Source organism: Jatropha curcas, chromosome 11 (genome assembly GCF_041381405.1).
Source record: "Jatropha curcas cultivar XTBG-Jc1 chromosome 11, XTBG_Jcur_1.0, whole genome shotgun sequence".
Taxonomy (NCBI): Eukaryota; Viridiplantae; Streptophyta; class Magnoliopsida; order Malpighiales; family Euphorbiaceae; genus Jatropha; species Jatropha curcas.
In genome coordinates, this window is record NC_143161.1 from 23815444 (window position 1) to 23822990 (window position 7547).

General features: G+C 39.8%; 1 long non-coding RNA gene across 1 annotated transcript; it reads left to right on the plus strand.

Annotated features, from left to right (window-relative positions):
* Positions 1–3404: 3404 nt before the first annotated feature.
* LOC149492774 (uncharacterized) lies at positions 3405–5864 on the plus strand. The gene is made up of 3 exons (XR_016318904.1): positions 3405–3897; positions 4034–4113; positions 5626–5864. It is a non-coding gene; the product is annotated as an uncharacterized LOC149492774 (long non-coding RNA).
* The last annotated feature ends 1683 nt before the right edge of the window (positions 5865–7547 follow it).

Below are 7547 nucleotides of genomic sequence, written 5' to 3' on the forward strand. Positions count from 1 at the left end.
CTTTCTTGCTTCAATTTGTCTTTCATGGTTGCTTCAATTTATCAAGATCCTGCAATGGGGGCAATAAGGCTAAATCAGTGTCATTCCTATGGTTGGTGAAGAGAGTGGTCGCTAACAAATAAAAGAGATAGGCTCGGGCCATGATGTCGACATCCGTTGCCTCCAATTCCTCCTGGGGCATCTCCTGATATTATGAGAAGATGCTATCATATCGAACCCGCTTTTGGGTGATGGTGGGTTCGATACTGATGGAAGCTCTGAGGCTCGCTCATAGTCCCACACGGCTCAGAGACCGGAGACAATCATCAAAGACAATTAACCTACCTCCAAATGGTAGGCTAGAGATAGCAGCAAAGTCAACCGGTGTGATGGTCATCTCGCCGAATGGAAGATGGAAGGTGTGAGTGGTATCCATCCATCGTTCCATCAGCGCCTATAAGTTTGAGGGCAAGCTTCGCCCAACACATGTGGTAAAGTGTCAATGAACCGTCTGAAACTGACCTCTCAGACATGGTCTTGCACTCGCTCGAGTAATCGATCAAACAGCTCACCGGCATTGCAGGCGTTTCCACTAGACTCAACGCAAGACGTTCTTTGCAAAAATAGACATTGTAAGTATACAAATAAATAAGTGCAAAGCAGAAAACATGTTTGTTGATTGCAGGTTATAGAAGACATGCCAATTAGAATGAAGTTATGCTACTTCATCGGCGCAAGGCGCACGAAGTGGCACCAGTTACTTCACTAGTGCCATGCGCAATTGACTTAGGTCCTCACGCAATAAGCTTGGCCTTACGAACAATCCAGACCAACATAGAAGCAAGTGGCACATGCTACATGTAATGGCGCACTCCACAGCGGCGCAGCTAGATGCAAATTGCACCAAATAGGTTTGATTTCTCCTAGTTTTGGATTTCTAACCATTATTTTCGTGTTTCTAATGTTCCTAATGCATGAAAATTAAGATTAAGGGTTCTGAATTACCTCAGTTGGCTCCAACAAAGGTGCCTAAGTAAATCCAATCGTAAATTGATGGAACTCCTAGCCAAGGGAACGATCTCCCATAAATGCATGCCGGAACTCAATACTCGAGTCACGGGATCAATAACAACACCTCCGAGAATCCAAGTACTGACGTTTTCAGCTGCCATGATGTTTGGTAGAAAAGGAGAGAAGCAGAGAATATTTAAAAGTTTCTTTGAGCTTTAGGTTGAAAGTGAAATCTAAATGGTTCACTTTCTCCTATATATAAGCTTTTTAGGCTTTTGGGCCAAACTTAGGCTTTAAACTAGCTCTCATGCTTAGCCTAAGCATATGCATCATCACTGGTCATAGGTAAATTTTTGGGTCAATAGGTAAAGTTTTCCTTGTTTTGCATGCCATGACACGTTTCTTAATAAATTCACATATTTTCATGCAATTTCACACAAATTCTTGCAAAGTCATGCAATTTCATATAAATTCATGCATTTTCACATATTTTCATGCAAAGTCACTCATATTCACTTGCACACTTTTCTCGGCTTAATCACGAAATTTTTAATACTAACCTTTTTGGCCAAAGGCCTTTGTTTCCTATTAGCAAAAATTATTTCTTGCAGGACTCGTCCAAAGCAACGTATTTCCAGATCAAGTCATTCAAAGAATGCACCTGTCCAAAGCGACGCAGTTCCATATCAAGTTGTGCAAAGAACACATGCGTCCAAAGTGACGTATCTCAAAATCAAGTCATTCAAAGAATGCACCTGCCCAAAGTGACGCATCTCAGACCAACTAGGTCAAAGAATGCACGTGTCTAAAGTGATGCCCATCCAAAGTGACGTATTTCAGAATCAACCCATTCAAAGAACGCACCCATCTAAAGTGACGCATCTCAAGACCAAGTCGTTCAAAGAATGCACTCATCCAAAGTGACACTTTTTAGATTAAAGTCGCTAAAATGACGCACTCCTCCACAAAAGACGTCAACCACCATGATATAATTCCTCCGCCAAACCTCGCCAAATGGCATTCTACATTAGCAAAGTCGCCAAAATGGTGCACCTCCTACATCTAAGCCGTTCAAATAATGCAACTCAGTCCAAAGGACACCTGCCCTGTCTCAACAAGACACAGCAATCCAACAACTGTCAGGTAAGCATTTCTTACTTATGCGTCTACTATACACTTTGACGACATCTTGCTTAAAAAGCAACATATCATCAAACTGGGGCAAACTGTAGACACTCAATTTTTTCCCATAAAGGACTTACTAATGATAACCTTTTTCACATAAAATGGAATCAAGATATCAGATTGTTTTGATTCTCAAATAGATGGTCCATGTCTAAGAAATTTGAGTTGTTTTGCCGTTTTTACTTTTTCAGGTTTCTAGGGGTTTCACAGCGAAACCCGTTCTGGGAAGCACCTCAGGTTTGCTCAGCTAGCATTCTGGTGTGCTGCCTCATTTTACGTGCAACCCCGATCGATTTGGTAAAAATAGGCCCAACTTGTTTTTAGGACCACTAAAGGCACTTGCCACCTAAGCCTTAAAATGGGGCCACCTCATCTCCCTATCTGCCTATAAATCGGGTAAGGGTTTAAGAGATGGAAGATGTTTTTTATTTCTAAGGGAAAACTATTGCATTTTTACTACTCAATCTTCAATCTAAGTTAAAACTTGTGTTTCTAACTTAGATCTTGAAGTTTACTCATTTATCATTGAGAAAAATGCCCTTGACCTTGTGATTGATGACCCATAAACACACTCATTAAACTTAAACTTGGATTGTTCATCCAAGATCAAAACTTTTAGGTTTCTTGATTGATTTTCCCCAAAATCTTTTGATTTTCTTTAAAACAAGATAACTCCTGAGAGTTCTATCCTTTTCCCCATCTTTTTCGCTTTCTAGTGTATTAAAAACACCTCTTTTGCATTAGTTGTGAGAGCAATCTGTGATCAACCAAAAGCTTCTGGTTGTGTCAGAAGTGGCACACACCACTGAGTAGTGGCACCACGCCACTACGTGTGGCGCATGCCACTTTGGCTCAAGTTAGAAAGCTCTGTAATTTCCCTATGAAGAATTCTGATTAGAGAAAGGTCTGCACATCACTACGTATGGCGCACGCCACTGGAAGTGGTACACGAACTTTCATTTCAGAAACTCAGAAAAGGAAAATGAATAATAGTCTCGATCCAAGGTTTCCTTTCAACCGCTGAGCAATCTTGCTTTGTATCTCATAAATGACTCATTATGGCCCAAATAACAAATAAATAATAGGAAATATGTAACAGACTGATTTTTTTTTAGTGTCGGTAATAGTGATTTACCGGTCTGTGAATAGTACCATCGGTCCGGAACTTGGTATTATTTTAGTCCGGAAAAATTACTATGCATAGTTAATATTTTATTTACTATTTTTGGAGCATGTTTGCATGATTTAGGTGGGTAGAAAATATTTAATGAATATTTTTGGAGAGTTTATGTATTGAATGCATAATATTTCTAGTGTGGTATATTAAGAAATAAATGAGGAATTATTTTAGTGGAGTTAATTTAATTAATTGGTGGAGTTAAATAAGAAGTAGAAGAGAATTATTTGAGGAATATTTAGAGCCATTGGATGAGATTACTTAGGACTTGATCTTAGCCACACATTTGCATGATTTTAGGAAGTCAAATTTGACTTTGGCACTTAAAGTAAACACCACAACACTTATTTCTTTCTTCTCTTCTCCTTATCCACGCCATCTCCATCTTCTTCCTCTTTCTTTCATTTCTTCATTTTCTTACCTCCAAATTTACCACCAAACTACCTAATTAAATCATAGATTAGTACTTAATTCTTAAGAATTAAGAAGTAGAAGTTGAGTTTGGTGATTAAAACCAAAGAGAAGTGAAGTTACCATTGAAGCAAGTAAGTTGTGGTTTTTGAGTTTGTGAATTGTTAAGTAGAATTCATGGTTTAGACATGTTATTGATGCATTAAATCATGCTCCAACTATTTCTTTTGTTAAGTTTTGCTTGTAATGTTGATTTTTCATGCTTTGAAGAGGTTGGAGAACCATCCTCAAAGGGGAAAGAGAAAGCCAAGGAGTAAGGCTTTCCAAGCTTTTTCAAGCTTGTTAATAAGGTTAGTGCAATCATAATTTCACTTGTTTAAGTTGTTTTTACACGGTTAGGGTTTTGAATATATTTTGGGAACTTTGTATGTTTTGTTGAAATTGCTGAATTTTAATGTGAGATGTGTTCTGCCGTGGGATTGGAACTCATTTTTGACCCCTTTATACTTCCCATTTGTTTCTGACTTCTTCATGAAAGTTGTAGCTCTATTTCTCAGCTTTCCAAAACATATTCTTATGTCCAATTTCAATACTTGTAGCTCAACTTATGAGTGAAATACCAAAACTGGTTCTGTTATGGTGTCTTCCCTGTATATCCGAAATGATTGTCCATTTTGACCACTCAAATGGCAAAATAACGTTTTATGTTCTTCATAAACGTTATAGATTTACTTCTTATCTTTCCAACCCATCCTCTTGTGTCCAAATTGGAGATACATAGCTCAATTTATGGCTCAAACACCCAAACTGACTCTGTTGTGTCGAGCCACATGCATTACTAAATTGAGTGCCCATTTTGACCACTATAATGATAAGATTAGGTTCTGAGTTCTTCATAAAAGTTGTTTCCCTGTGTCTTGAGAATTCTCTCGTTTTGGATTGGTTTCATTTGAGTGTTTGGTGAAGTAGGAATTCAAGAAACATTGGACTTGGTTCTGCTGAATCAGGTCTGATCTGTTGGTCTGTGTTCTGAGCTTTTGTTTGCTATCTTACTCTGTGATCTGGGCTGTGGTTCCTTCTGAACATTTGTATAATTTTGTCTTAGCTTTCTGATGAATCTGATTTCATGCAATTTGGAGACCCATAACTCAATTTATGTGTTAAAAACCCAGCAGAGGTCAAGTTTATGGAAATGCTGAAAAGTTCTTGATTTATGTACTTTTCTACTATATTAAGTATATATACATTTATAGTGTTTTGAGTAAAACTTTTGAACTGATGAGTACTAAATGAAGAGGTTTTGAGTTATAATTATTGCTTTTGTGAAAGAATGTTTTTGATTTGGGCTCTACTATGCATGATTGAAACGTGGTATGATGAGATGGATTTTCTTATTGTGAAGCTATGATCATATGCTAGGGTTATCAGCCCTTATAAATAGGCGGACGCGCTTATTGTGTGATGGGGTGGTGCTTTCATAGGCCACGGTGGTGCTTTCATAGGCCACGACTGTGTGATGGGGGTGGTGCTTTCATAGGCCACGGTGGTGCTTTCATAGGCCATGAGTATGTAATGGGGGTGGCGCTAATATAGGCCACGATCAAATCTGCTTATGTTCATTCTGCATGAGTATGAGCCTTAACGAAAAATGAAATTTTGTTGTTGCTATAAAAGAATGAAGACATATTTGTATTTATAATCTTCTCATTTCTTTCAAAGTATTTGAATTAAATGAATGCGATTTCGGTATTTATATAGTTGAGTAATTTAAGTTTTGCCTTGGCTTTTATTGTTAATTTAATTGTTGGTTATTTAGCACCACTGAGTCTTCCACTCAGCGCGTTGATTTTTATCACGCGCAGGTTAAGAGCGGAGGGTGTTCTTAAAGACCAGAGGACAAGCATCAGAGTAGAGATCACATTTTGGGTAGGATATTTTGTAAATGGTGATTTTTGGCATGTATGTAAAGATTGTATTATGGAGGTTGTATATAATAAGTTTATAATGTATTAAGAGTTATGATTATTGAAGGAAATAACATCTTATTATATTTTTGGTGTATGATGATTATATATTCCTTGAAAAGAATGTGTTTAGACTATGATGCGTATGTTGATGGATATTTAGAAGTGCTTGTGGTATGTTATGTTGAATTGGAGTTTTGGGGTTTGGAGAAAATTGGAAGTGTGTATATTTTCTTTGTGTGGCAAGTTAATTTTTAGGGGAAACTCTTGCGAAATTTTCGTAGGAATTTCCTTAAATATTATTTTCGTTAACAAAAAAAAAAAAAAAAGAAAAAAAAAAACAAAACAAAACGTTAATTACTTGCCTCCTTATGAAAATTTAACCACTTCTAATTTGTGATCTAGCTTTAATAAGTGACATAAGACGGTGCTCCGGCACTGATTGTGGCATCCGCCGTCTGGTTCTCCGGGATTGGCCGGTGGGTGTTACATTTTGTGGTATCAGAGCCAGGTTTAGACGATTCTAGGATATATTATTTGGTATGAGAGTTTATCCGATTTGGAGTCATGATATAAGTGATTTAAGTTAAGTACATGCCATATTAGTCTGTTTTGGGAATTTCTCTCTGATGCGAATCCACTGGTCTTTGTAGGTATTTAGTGATGTCTCAGCGCCTGCCGGATGAGGAGGTGGACAGTTATGTCCCTCCAGAGGGTGCTATGTTAGAGGGCGGTAGGCCAGCCGGTGGTGATGCTGGTGGGATTTTAGGTTCTGATGCAGAGCGCGCCTCAGCTGTAGGGCAGGCTACTGCGGGTCCTGCGGGGCCTAATCAGGGTGATTTGGTACAGCAGTTGGTAGCTGCATTGAGGCAGGCTGCGGGAGCTGTTCCCCAGGCTCCAGTCGCACCAGCCCCTGTTCCAGTTCATACCCCGGTAGAGAGACTGAGGAAGTATCGTGTTGAGGATTTTATGGGTCGGAGAGATGATGATCCTTCTACAGCAGAATTTTGGCTCCAAGCTACAGAGAGGGTTTTGGACCAGATGCAGTGTACTCCTGCAGATAGATTGATTTGTGCTGTTTCCTTGCTAAAGGAAGAGGCTTACCTATGGTGGGAGTCTATGGTGAAGACAGCGAGAGCTGAGGATATTACTTGGGATTTCTTTCTCTCTGCTTTTCGGGAGAAATATGTAGGGGAGTTATACACAGATCAGAGGATAGCAGAGTTCCTTGAGCTTAGGCAGGGACGGATGACTGTCTCCGAGTATGAGCGGGAGTTTCTGCGGTTGAGTAGGTATGCTTCTAAGTTGGTCCCTACTGAGGCAGATCGGTGTAAGCGGTTTCGGAAGGGGTTACTAGATGAGTATAGGATGCACTTGACATCCCAGCCCCACACTACATTAGCTGGTTTGGTGAAGGCTGCTACAGAGCTTGAGCTTATTCGGAATGAGAGACAGGCCAGAGGTCAGAGGATCCAGCAGAGCAGTCAGTATAAGAGATTTCAGAGTGCTACGTCTGGACAGACTTCAGGGGTCCAGTCTAGTAGCAAGAGATTTAGAGGCGGACCGCAGATGGGGGCCAGACCGGGCCAGACAGTTGGTCGGGGTATAGTTCTGAGATCAGCTCCTCCGGTTTCATCTGTTGCTAGTGGTGGAGGTGCTACATGGCCAGGTCTACCGATTTGCAGTCAGTGTGGCAGGAGGCATGTTGGGGTGTGTTGGGGAACTACTATGAGAGCTTGCTATAGATGTGGATCCACTGAGCATATAATTAGGGATTGTCCTATGACTGTGACTCGTCCAGCTCACCAGGTTGGGAGGCC